Source organism: Erythrolamprus reginae, chromosome 8, assembly GCF_031021105.1.
Source record: "Erythrolamprus reginae isolate rEryReg1 chromosome 8, rEryReg1.hap1, whole genome shotgun sequence".
NCBI lineage: Eukaryota > Metazoa > Chordata > Lepidosauria > Squamata > Dipsadidae > Erythrolamprus > Erythrolamprus reginae.
This window is the reverse complement of record NC_091957.1, coordinates 44052743-44065929: the sequence shown is the minus strand read 5'-3', so window position 1 is coordinate 44065929 and position 13187 is coordinate 44052743. Positions and strand designations below refer to the sequence as shown.

General features: G+C 39.5%; 1 protein-coding gene across 4 annotated transcripts in view; it reads right to left on the bottom strand.

Moving 5' to 3' along the window:
* The window catches only part of CYSLTR1 (cysteinyl leukotriene receptor 1), a 38151-nt gene that overhangs the window by 16213 nt on the left and 8751 nt on the right, over window positions 1-13187 (bottom strand). For 2 of the 4 annotated variants that reach the window (XM_070759800.1, XM_070759801.1), the window contains exon 1: window positions 3946-4040. The exons of the other annotated variants lie outside the window; for them this stretch is intronic. The gene's annotated coding sequence lies outside the window, so the exon portion shown is untranslated. Of the gene's footprint in view, window positions 1-3945; window positions 4041-13187 lie in introns of those variants that run through there. 4 annotated transcript variants of the gene reach the window in all.

Below are 13187 nucleotides of genomic sequence, written 5' to 3'. Positions count from 1 at the left end.
CAGGCCAAAGTCTCTACCTCAAAAATGATGGCTTTAGCCTGACATATAGAACTTAAAAGGTTAGCATAGAAAATTATACGAGGGTCGCCCAGAAAGTTTTTTTTCTCAGCCTACAGTAATGGTACAAATGCAAAACTTTAGATATACGTTATTTGAATTGTCAGGAGTGCGTGTGTAAATTGTGCATTTCTTCAGACAGACAGCATAGCTGCAGCAGTGTTTCGAAATGGCGTCTGTAAGTGATGTACGTTACAAACATTGAATTTCTCACTGTAGAAAAAGAAACTGTTGGGAACATTCACAAACATTTGTGTATAGTTTATGGAGAATCTGCATGGATATGAATGGATGCCATTCGCAGAAGACATTTTGAAGAGGACGAAGAGGTGATTCGCACAGTGCAGAAATGGCTTCATGACCAGAACAAGGAATGGTGCCAACAGGGCATACACGCCCTTGTGTCTTCCTTGAGGAAGGCCATAGAATGGGACGAAGATTAGGTGGAAAAATAGGGAGTGTAGAAAAAGCATTATTCTTTCTTGTGTGTAAGTTTCATTGTGTTCAGTAACTAGTTGTTGAAGAAAAAAAATGTGGTGGATTACTTTCTGGGTGACCCTCATATATATTACTGGAATGAATTTCATCATGTCAAATTCCAATTTTGTCTTACATAGAAGAGATTTAATGAAAATTAAAGAATAATCTTAGGATATGTTGTACTTCTACATATATTTAACTGAAAATAAACATTAATGCAGTTGTTGTTCTGTTGAGCCGATGGGGTGTAGGAACTGAGGCGACACCATGCACGCTCTAAAGCATAACCTTTATTAATAGTGAATTCACTAACAACTAACTAATGATCTGAGGTAACACCATTTGACAGCTCCCTTTTATAGTCGCTGTCAAACGGCTTGGCCAATCACGACCATTCTTCTTTCCCACTTCTAGAGTGGCCCCCTAGTGGCAAACTGGAACATTACAGCAATCAGAGGGGTTCACTTCCTATGGATGCAAAAATCCTTTTATAATAGAATAATTACAAGCGCTCCTCACTTAATTATGGTAATTAACACTGGCAATTGTGTTACTAAGAGACACAGTGTCATGTGACTTAGCTGACTTATGATGGCAGCTCCAGTAATCCTAGCTGCCATTGTCAAGGTGAATCCAGTATGACTACAGCCTCTATTTGTGACTTCCTGCCATTTTTCCCATTGACTTTGTGGGAACTGAAGATATACAATAATGAATGGGAATGATAATAGCAATAGTCTAAGTCAGTGCTTCTCAACTATTTTCTGTTACAGCCCCCCCCCCAGGAAGAAGCTCCCCCACAACTCTCTGCTGGGATGATTGTTTGCAATATTTGGCATGTTTTTGCTGAAAAATATCAAGTGGTTTATCGGCATGATTGGGGTGTAATGTGTTTAAGTGACACCTTAATTTATTTGGCTTCATGCTGTCCACTGCCAACATTTTTAGACATAGTAAACATACCAATCTTTCCTCGTCTCCCACCGTAGTCACAGTGAAGCCAAGCACTAGATATACTTCGTCATATTTCTTTAACTTAGCTTTCAGGATGCTTATGTTTGTCTCATTAACTCCGTCTCTCTCCTCCTTTCTTTTCATCCCTGTTAAATATTTTTCCATAGTGTCTCTTAAGGGTTTGTTATCTGCACTTCATATCTCCTGCTCTGTGCTGTGTGCTATTGTTTGGTGCAAAAAAAACCCTGTACCCTGCAGCAAAAAAGCATGTTCCCCGGGATCAGGTGCCCCCTGGCATTGCTCCGTGCCCCCCTGGGGGAGTTCACCCCACTATTTGAGAGGCACTGGTCTAAGTGCTTAACAGTGCTTTACACACCTTCCCTCCCTAAGAGGTTTACAGAGTCAGCATATGGCCCACAACAATCTGGGTCCTCATTTTACCCACCTTGGAAGGATGGAAGGCTGAGTCAACCTTGAGCCTGGAGAGATTTGAACTGCCAAATTGCAGTCAGCCGGCAGTCAGCAGAAGTAGCCTGCAGTACTGCATTCTAACCACAGCGCCACCATGGCTCTTAATAATTACATGACTGCAAGATGCTTTGTCCGTCACAATTGGAAACTGGTTGCAAAGCAGCTGCATCAGGACTGTATGGCCTATGGGGATGCTGCAATGGCCACAACTTTGAGTAATGGTCATAAGTCTCTTCACACAGCTGCATTGCAACTTTGAATGGTCACAGGACGAGAGTATTAAGTGGGGATTACCTGCATACAGTTAAAACATCAGAGGAAGAAAACTGGCTGATTAAACTTTCAGCCATATCCTAAACACACTCCTCCAAACCAAAACTGCTTCCAAACCAAGTGGCAGATTCTTTGGCCAGCAAAGGAAATGCTAAAGTGACCACTAAAATAAAACTAAGGAACAAAACAATGTCACATTATATGCAGCTGATCAAATGACAATAAATATGAAGGTCTTAAGCATAAAACGTATCAGGAAAGACTTAATGAACTCAATCTGTATAGTCTGGAGGACAGAAGGAAAAGGGGGGACATGATCAAAACATTTAAATATGTTAAAGAGTTAAATAAGGTCCAGGAGGGAAGTGTTTTTAATAGGAAAGTGAACACAAGAACAAGGGGACACAATCTGAAGTTAGTTGGGGGAAAGATTAGAAGTAACATAAGAAAATATTATTTTACTGAAAGAGTAGTAGATCCTTGGAACAAACTTCCAGCAGACGTGGAAGATAAATCCACAGTAACTGAATTTAATCATGCTTGGGATAAACATATATCCATCCTAAGATAAAATACAGAAAATAGTATAAGGGCAGACTAGATGGACCATGAGGTCTTTTTCTGCCGTCAGTCTTCTATGTTTCTATGAAGACATTCGTGTTTTCCCCACAACTGCTCAAATGAATGCGCAATGCAACGCAGGGCAAAACTGTGAGGCTTCAACAGAGACACACAGGAGTAGCTTAGATTGGGGAATTTTATTCTCCTGCTTGTTTACATTTTTTTGCTTTAACCGTGCTGGATTTATGAGACAGATGCTGTGGGAGTTTGAAGTATTTTCTCTGAATGTCAACAATGCTACCCATCAGAATCAAATTTCAAAGCAAATTTTAAAACAAGAACAGAAAGAAACATTACTTTCAGGGAATAAATCATAGGGCTCAGCAAAGCTTGGCAACCAAGTACAGTACTTCTATTCTATCAGGAAGACACTCCCAAAAATGTGTTCTGTAGGCATCTCATTAGGGAAAAATGAGAGAAGGGAATACCCCTTAATTGGCTATTTGTCATAAATTAAAAACAGGCAGATGCAAAATAAGTATCTATACCCCATTGCCCCTTATGGCTAGTAGGTCATGAATTGTGTAGCGGACCGTGGCATTTAACAGAATAACAAACAAAATAACAGAGTTGGAAAGGACCTTGGAGGTATTTTAGTCCAACCCCTCTACTCAAGGAGGAGAGCCTATAATATTTCAGATAAATAATAGTACACTCTCTTCTTTAAAACCTCCAATGATGCCATCCAATGCTTCTCATCCTGCCTTTGGATGATTTGGAAAATAGCTTGGCTCCCTTCTCTCTGTGATAGCTCCTCACATACTGGAACAGTGTTATCATTATCATTATTATTATTATTATTATTATTATTATTATTATTTATTAGATTTGTATGCCGCCCCTCTCCGTAGACTCGGGGCGGCTCACAACAGTGATAAAAACAATACATGGTAACAAGTCTAATAATTAAAATCTAAAATAACAGTTTTACATTACAAAATATATATATATCATATCACCCCAGTCCTTCTGTTCTTAAAAAAGACATACCCAATTCCTGCAACTGTTCTTCATATGTTTTAGCCTCCAATCTCCCATTTGATTAGACCCCCAACAAATATCTTAAAGGTAGCTGTTGAATGTACTTACTGTCTTTAGTTGTGTTGCATCCAATAATGTTGGTTCTGAAACATTTTTACCAACACTGCAGTGTTCCCTCTAATTTTTTTTTGGGGTGCGCGGAAAAGTATAGTGTCTAAGCGGCAGTCCCTTCGGGAATGGGCGGCACAGAAATAATAAACAAACAAACAAACAAACAAACAAACAAACAAGCAAAAAACCCACCCTGTTTTGCCTCAGAGAATTTCAAAATAAAATACTGTACTGTGTGTCTATAACAGTGAGCTCATAATAGGGCAACTCTATCAATATCAAAATGCCACTTAAATAGTTGAGCTAGTTTCAAACTAGATTTTGATTTTCTTTCTCTCTTCCTTACTCCCATTCTTTTTCTTTCTCTTTTCCTTCCTCTCTTTTTTCTGTCTGTTTCTCTCTCTTCCTCTCTTCCTCTCTCTCTCCTTCCCTCTCACTCTTTCCCTCTCGGCTTCTGGGCAGGTTTGGAAAACTCTGAGTTGATGATGATTTTTAAGTGAGCGATTGCTCACTGCTCAGCTTAGAGGGAATTATGCAACACTGTACAATGCTTTACAAACGTGACCTTCCTCATTATTTGCAATTTCATGTCTAATATTGTTCATAAAAATCTTTAATGTGCACTCTGGTAGTAACTCTATCTTCTTAATTGAACATCATTAGCTATTTGATCAACTGATTCTGACAAGCACTTTATATTCCTTGTCAGGATTAAGGAACAGAATGGTTTGCAAGCCAAGATTACTGACTAATTTAATAGTTCATGGATCATTAATGTACAATGGGGGAAAAGGATCACAGCAACATCCTAAGTGATCACTTGGTCGGCTCCCAAATTCAATATCAGCCAATTCCCTATTATTTAGGGATCTGTGGCCCTTCCAATTCAATATCCAGATGTTGCTGAATTACCTCTGTGAGGATGGTCAAGCATGACAAGAACAACACCTGGAAGTGGAAGGTTACCTATCTTTGCCTAGAGATTAAGAGATTAAGTGGAAGTAGAAAGATCCAAGCAATAATATGGAATCAAAAACAATGATTCAGGATCAAACGTAAGGAATCAATTTGTCTGGTGTAGTTTCCTGCCTAAGCAGAGGGTTGGACTAGAAGACCTCCAAGGTCCCTTCCAACTCTGTTATTCTATATTATTCTAATTTGACTCTATTGATCTGTCAATTGATATTGTTGGGTGAATAGTTTAGTCTGTTGAATGCTTAGCTTAATTCCATCAGTCTTAAAAAGGATTTTTTTAAAAACGTGATTGACAAGGGACTGAAAAACAGTTTCAAATTTCAGAATGCAGTTTGGAAAGAATTAGAGATAACATGTAACTTTTTACATTCAACGCATTTTGATGGAGAACAGAGAGATATTTTATTTAATGGCATCAAAAATTAGGAAAGCTATACATTGAGTAGTTTTACTAGCAGAATAAAATATATCTTGTTAATGAATATAGTTCTAGGTTATATACACTGATCTTAAAAATTACAGGCTTCTCCCATAGTATTTAAAGTATATTATGAGGAATGAATTTGGTGGAATGAATTTACTAATTGTGAATTAGTAAAATAAATGATTAGTAAGGTGGTTGGTAGCTCTTAAAATGCATGATAATTGTATAGAATATTCACCCGAGGGCATGTTTCTTGGAATTTGGAAAAGATCATACTCTAAGCAAACACTTTTCTTATTGACACATATAAACACAGCTACTAGAATTGCGATAGCGCAAACATGGAGAAATGAACAGACTCCTAATACAAACTTAATAATAGACAAGATATACTCATGTGCAGAAATGGACGAGATGACAAACTTACTTATGGGAAACAGAATTAATGAATTTAAAAATATGTGGTGTAATTGGCACGAATGGATTCAGAAGAAATTTCTTGTATAATATGATACAAAATTGCAGTACACATCGTAAATAACAAATGCCTTTTGTATGGTTTTATTCTGTACTTTATTGCATACTATTACTTATAAGAACTAACATAATTAAGAACGATTGTAACAGGTAAAAAAGTTGGACAAGATCTGTAAACTGAACAAACAAAATGTGATATATGTACTTATGAAAACAATAAAAAGAAATTTAAAAAAATAAAAATAAAGTATATTATGAGGAATGAATTTGGTGGAATGAACTTACTAATTATGAATTAGTAAAATAAATGATTAGTAAGGTGGTTGGTAACTCTTAAAATGCATGATAATTGTCATGCATTTTAAAAGCTACCAATCACCTTACTAATCATTTATTTTACTAATCAAAACACAACCAAATAAAACTGAGGACAATTAAACGGGCAAAAAAAAGCAATTATGTCAACTTCTATCTGCAAAAGGATCTACACTGCCAAAAGTCCATCCCCAGAGAGCAGATAGTAATGTCAGAAATGTCAAGTAGAGGAAAAATGACATAGATCACAGTCACAGGCTTTCTACATTGAACTGATGTAGGTTGTCTTGCCTGAAAAAAACTTGGTGTGATGACCTCCAGTGTGTAAGAGAGTTCAGTACTTATTTCCCCTTTTTTCTGTTGAGTCTACAGCAGCGGTCCCCAAATTACGGCCCGTGGGCCGCATGCGGCCCGCTGAGGCCATTTATCCGGCCCGCGGGTAAGTGACACAACACATTGTTCCATCTAATTTTCTATGAATAAAATGCGGTATTTTGTTAGTAACTAATATCAATCATCAAAAAAGTTGCAAAAGTTTTTTTTCTAATTTTGTAATCCAGTTACATTCATTTTCTTTTAATTAAATTCCTTAATGTTCCTTCAAAAAGTACACCAATTATATTTCTAACTTATTAACCATTATGCCAAAGTGCTTCCTTCTTTCTTTATACATTTTTCTATAAGCCAAGAAAACCTACAATCAGGTGTTAACAAAAGGAAATTAAAAACAAAACATAAATATATATGAATTTCAGACTTCTCCCCCCCTCTAAATAGTATATTCCCATTTTGTTTTTTACTTTAAAATAAGGTATGTGCAGTGTGCATAGGGATTTGTTCATAGTTTTTTTTAATAGTCCGGCCCTCCAACAGTCCGAGGGACAGTGAACTGTGAAAAAAATTTGGGTATCCCTGGTCTACAGGGTGGGAAGGATAGTCTTTAGCTTTTGGTCTGAGAGGACCAAAGAAGGTTAAATATTTACATACTTACAATTTAGCCCCTTCCTTTTCTTGTGTCTTATCACTGGCCATATTTACCTGGCTCAAACAATGCTAGACAAACAAAATGATTTATTTGCTGCTATTCCTACCGCAAGGCATTTACCTAAAGAGCCTAAAGAGACTTGGAGAAATGGGAATTTTTTGTTTGAAATTTCAAGCCTGCTCTCATTTTTGAGATGGCTTTGATGCTTTCTCTTAACGAGCCTGGAGAAAGGGCAAATAAAGCATGCTATGCGTAAATTCTTCTCTTTAGCCTTCACTAGAAGCATCAATCACCAGAGAGTACAAAATAGACAATTTTTTAATTAAATACAGTGGTACTTCTACCTAAGAATGCCTCTACATATGGACTTTTCTAGATAAGAACTGGGTGTTCAAGATTTTTTTTGCCTCTTCTCAAGAACCATTTTCCACTTACAAACCCAAGCCTCTGAAACTGTAACCACAAAAGGCAGGGAGAAGCCTCCTTGGGGCCTCTCTAGGAATCTCCTGGGAGGAAACAGGGCCAGAAAAGGTGGGGGGAAGCCTCTGTGGGGCCTCTCTAGGAATCTCCTGGGAGGAAACAGGGCCTCCACCCTCCCTGTGGTTTCCCCAATCACACGCATTATTTGCTTTTACATTGATTCCTATGGGGAAAGTTGCTTCTTCTTACAAACTTTTCTACTTAAGAACCTGGTCACGGAATGAATTAAGTTCGTAAGTAAAGGTACCACTGTACCTGGAAAAATCCAAGTTTCATTTTAGGTATCATAAAGCTTTCTCTCTTGCAGATTCTGAGCAAAGCTCCTTATCTCAATGTTTCTCAACCTTAGCAAGTTTAAGACTTGTGGACTTCAACTCCCAGAATTCCCTGTGGCTGGCTGGGGGGGATTCTGGGAGTTGAAATCCAAATGTCTTAAGCTTGCTAAGCAGTGAAGGGCCGCACTTACCTTTCCCTACCAGATAGATCCTGGATGCAGGTGTGGGCATGTGCATGGGTGGCGGTGCACGGGCGCATGCCCACATGAGAATTAGCTTCTGTGCATGTGTGAAAGCAAAGAAATTGGAGAATATTGCTGAAATCTCACGCTAGGACGTTTGCACATGTGAAATTATCTGGCGGGACCCAGGGGAAGAGCCTTCTCTGTGGCGACCTCGGCCCTCTGGAATCAACTCCCCCCGGAGATTAGGACTGCCCTCACTCTCCTTGCCTTTCATAAACTCCTGAAAACCCACCTATGTCGGCAGGCATGGGGAAATTGATATACCCTTAGCTGTTCTGGTTTATGTATAGTTTGTTTAGGTTGTATGATTGTTTTTTATAAGGGTTTTTAAAATTGTTTTTAATATTGGATTTGTATACTATGTATTGCTAGTTGTGAGCCACTCCGAGTCCCCGGAGAGGGGTGGCATACATCTAATAAATTATTATTATTATTATTATTATTATTATTATTGTTGTTGTTGTTGTTGTTGTTGTTGTTGTTGTTGCTGTTGTTGTGTTGTTGTTGTTGTTGTTGTTATTTTTGCTGATTTCTTTGCTTTCGCACCTGTGCAGAAGCAAAGAAAAGCCAAAAATCACAAAAAACCACTGATTTTCACTGATTTCTTTGCTTCCACGCATGCACGGAAACAAATTCTTGTGCAGAGGTGCATGGGGGCATGCGGGTGTGTGGAAGGGACACACAGATGTGCACGCATCGCCGTTTCTGCTAACGGATTGGGCGATCCCAGGCATACTGGTGGCAGCCCAATACTGTTGTTAAGTTTGAGTATAAGACACACCATAGTTTTTGGGGAGGAAAATAGGGAAAAGAATCTGCTTACCAGGTATTCATCTGTCTAGCATCCTTAGGCAGCACATTACTTTATCCCCTGGTTAGGGCTTTTAAAAAACTTTATTCAGAGAGAGTAACAATGAAAGAGCTTGCAAGCCAGTAAGAGCTGGGAACATCATTAGGAAAGAAACGTTTGGAACAAGCAGAGCAGTGGGGAAAAACCCCCCTGCAAAGTCTTAGGACTTGGAAAACATTCTTTGCAGAGAGTAACAATGAAAGAGCTTGCAAGCTGGTAAGAGCTGGGAACCTGGTTAGGGCTGGAAAGAAACTTATTTGGAGCAAGTTAGAGTAATGAAAAAAAAACCTAGAAAGACTTAGGGCTTGGAAAACATTCTTCGCAGAGAGTAACAATGAAAGAGCTTGCAAGCTGGTAAGAGCTGGGAACCTGGTTAGGGCTGGAAAGAAACTTATTTGGAGCAAGTTAGAGTAATGAAAAAAAACTAGAAAGACTTAAGGCTTGGAAAACATTCTTCACATAGAGAAACAATGAAAGAGCCTGTAAGGTAAGAGATGGGAAGATTGTTAGCAGATAGTTAGGGCTGAAAAAAAAAGCTACATTCAGAGTATATGACACCCAAATTATCAGCCTCTTTCAGGGAGGAAAAAGGTGCATCTTATAGTCTGAAAAATATGGTAAGTCAGTACAGGTTCTTATTTAGTGTTGGTCAGTTAAGGTGTCTTATAGTACACTGTCTATTTTATCTTTACTTTGAAGTAGGTAGTAAGGGAATAAAGAGCTTTTCTTTTTCTTGTTATAAATGGTTTTGTAACTCACTATTCAATTGCTTCCTCTTTATCACCTGCAATTGCATCAGATTTACACTTCAGAAGCACTTTCAAAGCTAGGTAAGATGAAAACGTAAGAACAACCAAGCACTCCATAAAAGAAATTAAGTGGAATGTAAAGTTACACACTCAACCAGCATTAATGGCAATGTGATCTAATTTACAATGTCAGGAGGCATTTTCCTCCTTGAAGCAGATGGAACTCTTGCAGCCATACAATGTTTTCATGAGCTTATGTTTCTTATAATGAACCATTGCATTTAACTCAATTTCAAAATATAATAAGCTTTAAGGACAGTCTGTTTGTAAGTACAAGTTATTTGTAAGTCAGACATTTCTTAACCTGGAGACTACCCGTTTAAATACAATTAAATACAATTAAATACAAGACTCCCTGCATACCATTCATTTCTGGATCTCACTGGTTACCCCCATAACATCTGCGGAGAGGGGTGGCATACAAATCAAATAAGTAAGTAAGTAAGTAAGTAAGTAAGTAAGTAAGTAAGTAAGTAAGTAAGTAAGTAAGTAAGTAAGTAAATAAATAAATAAATAAATAAATAAATATCAATGGCCACAGGCCTGTCGCATAAACCAGGTATTTACAGCTTTCTGGAAGGTCAATAGGCTGGGGGTGGTCCGTATCTCAGGAAGTTCCAGAGAGCTGGGGCAGCCACAGAGAAGGCCCTCCGCCACAGATGACACTGTTTAAGTGATGGGACCCGAAGAAGACCGCTTCTGTGGGCCCTTATCGGTCGCTGGGAGCTGTGTGGTAGAGAGATAGGAGGAGAACCACTGTAACATGGTGCCTCCCACTCCCAACTCCCTTAGTTGTTGCAGAAGGATACCATGGTCAATGGTATTGAAAGCAGCTGAGAGGTCAAGTAGCACCAAGACAGAGGAATGACCCTATCTCGGGGTCGCCAGAGATCATCCATCAGAGTGACCAAAGCAGTTTCCTTGCTTGTAGCCAGGTCTAAAGCCCAATTGGAAAGGGTCTAGACCAGTGATGGCAAACCTTTTGTCCCTCGGGTGCCAAAAGAGCGTAGGCATGTACTATTGCCCATGAGCAAGTGCCCACACCCATAATTCAATGCCTGGGGAGGAGAAAAATAGCTTCTCTCGCCTCCCTCCCTGAGGCCCTATGGAGGCTGGAAACAGCCTGTTTCCCAAACTTCTGGTGGGCCCAGTAGGCTCGTGTTTCGCCCTTCCCAGGCTCCAAAGGCTCCAAAGGTCCTCTCCTATCCCCTCCCAGAACCTCTGTGTGAGCCAAAAATCAGCTGGCTGGCACACACATGCACGTTGGAACTGAGCTAGGGCAACAGCTCGTGGGTCAGCAGATATGGTTCCATGTGCCACCTGTGGCACCCGTGCCATAGGTTTATTTATTTATTGGATTTGTATGCTGCCCCTCTCCGAGGTGCACCATCATTGATCTAGATAATCCGTTTCATCCAATGACTGTAGGAGGTGTAGCACCATGACTGAAGAACATAAGAAGAGCCAGCATTCTGTGTCACACAGTGCTTCCCCCCAATTGTCCATGGGGATCTTGAACAGAAAGAGAAGGCAAACCCCCCCCTTTCCCTTGACCCCCCACAATTGGTACCCAAGGAAATCCTGCCTGCCTCAACCAACATAGAGGCGGCACTTGGACATCCGTTTCAATAACCACTGATACACTTGGCATCCGGTCACAATTCAAAGTGTTGGTTATGACCTATAAAGCCCTTCATGGCATTGGACCAGAATATCTCCAGGACCGACTTCTGCCGCACAAATCCCAGAGACTAGTTAGGTCCCACAGAGTTGTCCTTCTCCGGGTCCCGTCGACTAAGCAATGTCGTTTGGCGGGACCCAGGAGAAGAGCCTTCTCTGTGGCGGGCCCGACCCTCTGGAACCAGCTCCCCCCAGATATCAGAGTTACCCCCACCCTCCTTGTCTTTCGCAAGCTCCTTAAAACCCACCTCTGTCGTCAGGCATGGGGGAACTGAAATTTCTCTTCCCCCTAGGCTTATAGAATTTATACATGGTATGCTCGTATGTATGAGTGTTCTTTCAATTGGGGTTTTTTAGATTATTTTTAATATTAGATTTGTTTACATTGTCTTTTTATATTGTTGTTAGCCGCCCCGAGTCTTCGGAGAGGGGCGGCATACAAATCTAATAACTAACTAACTAACTAACTAACTAACTAACTAACTAACTAACTAACTAACTAACCAACCAACCAACCAAAACAAACAAACAAACAAATAAACAAATAAACAAACAAACAAACAAACAAACAAACAAATCTGTCTAATCCTGCCTTGAAGCTATCCAGGCTGACAGCTGTCATGACCTCTTCTGGAAGTGAATTCCATGAACCAAGGACCCTCTATGACTTTCTCTACAACCTTTCCCACAAAAGGCAGGTTGAAGACTGGACAAAAGTTATTTAATTCAGTTGGATCCAGGGAAGGCTTCTCGAAGAGGGGCCTAACAACTGGTTCCTTTAATGGTTGCGGGAAGGACCCCTCTCTCAAGGAGGCATTAACCAAAGCCTGGAGCCAGCTTCGTGTCACCACCCTGCTGGCTGAAACCATCCAGGAGGGGCACGGGTCCAATAGACATATGGAGAAACTTGTCACTCCCATAGCCTTGTCCACATTTTAAATTTGTTTTTATTTTTTTATTTTGTCCAATACACAATACATATTGAAGAGAATAGACATGAAGTATTATATACAAAGAAAGGATATAAAAATAGGGAAGATATAAGAAAGAAAAGATATATGAGATATGAGATAAGGCGAGACAATTGGACAGGGGACGAAAGGCACACTAGTGCACTTATGTACGCCCCATTCTCAGGAATATTGACAGCATGATCTCTAAATTAAAAAAAAGCAGCCTATAAAAGTATCACCTTTAGATCAAAAGACGAGAAAGGTCTCTTACGGTTAGTACCATGAAATTAGTTATCTACTGGAGAGTTAGAGTTAGAAGTGTTAACACTGATAAGGAATAAGTGTTAACACTTACAGGATAACAGTTTTGAAGTTGTAAAAAACCCCATCCTCTGGAACACACTGTATTTTACATTATTGAGCAATGTTGCTTTTAAGAAAAGCTTAATTCAGAAAGATTGCAGAGACATAAGAACTTGTATATTTGAACAAGGTAATGACCATAATGAAGATTAATTTGATAGATTATCAGTGTTTGATCTCTGTGTGTGTATTATTCAGGGAATTTTGGCAAGGCTTAAAAATCATGCCCGCCTTTCATAATTACTATTTGCAGATATGTGTTGCAATAAAGTCTATTTAAAAGAATGACTAAGAGAGTTAGTCCTCAGACTAAGGCTGGATCAGAAAAGGCCCTTTTGCAGGGGAATAACATAGTTGGGCAACTAGAAATATTTTTGAGCACCATCTTAGGCTAAACCCACTCTTGGT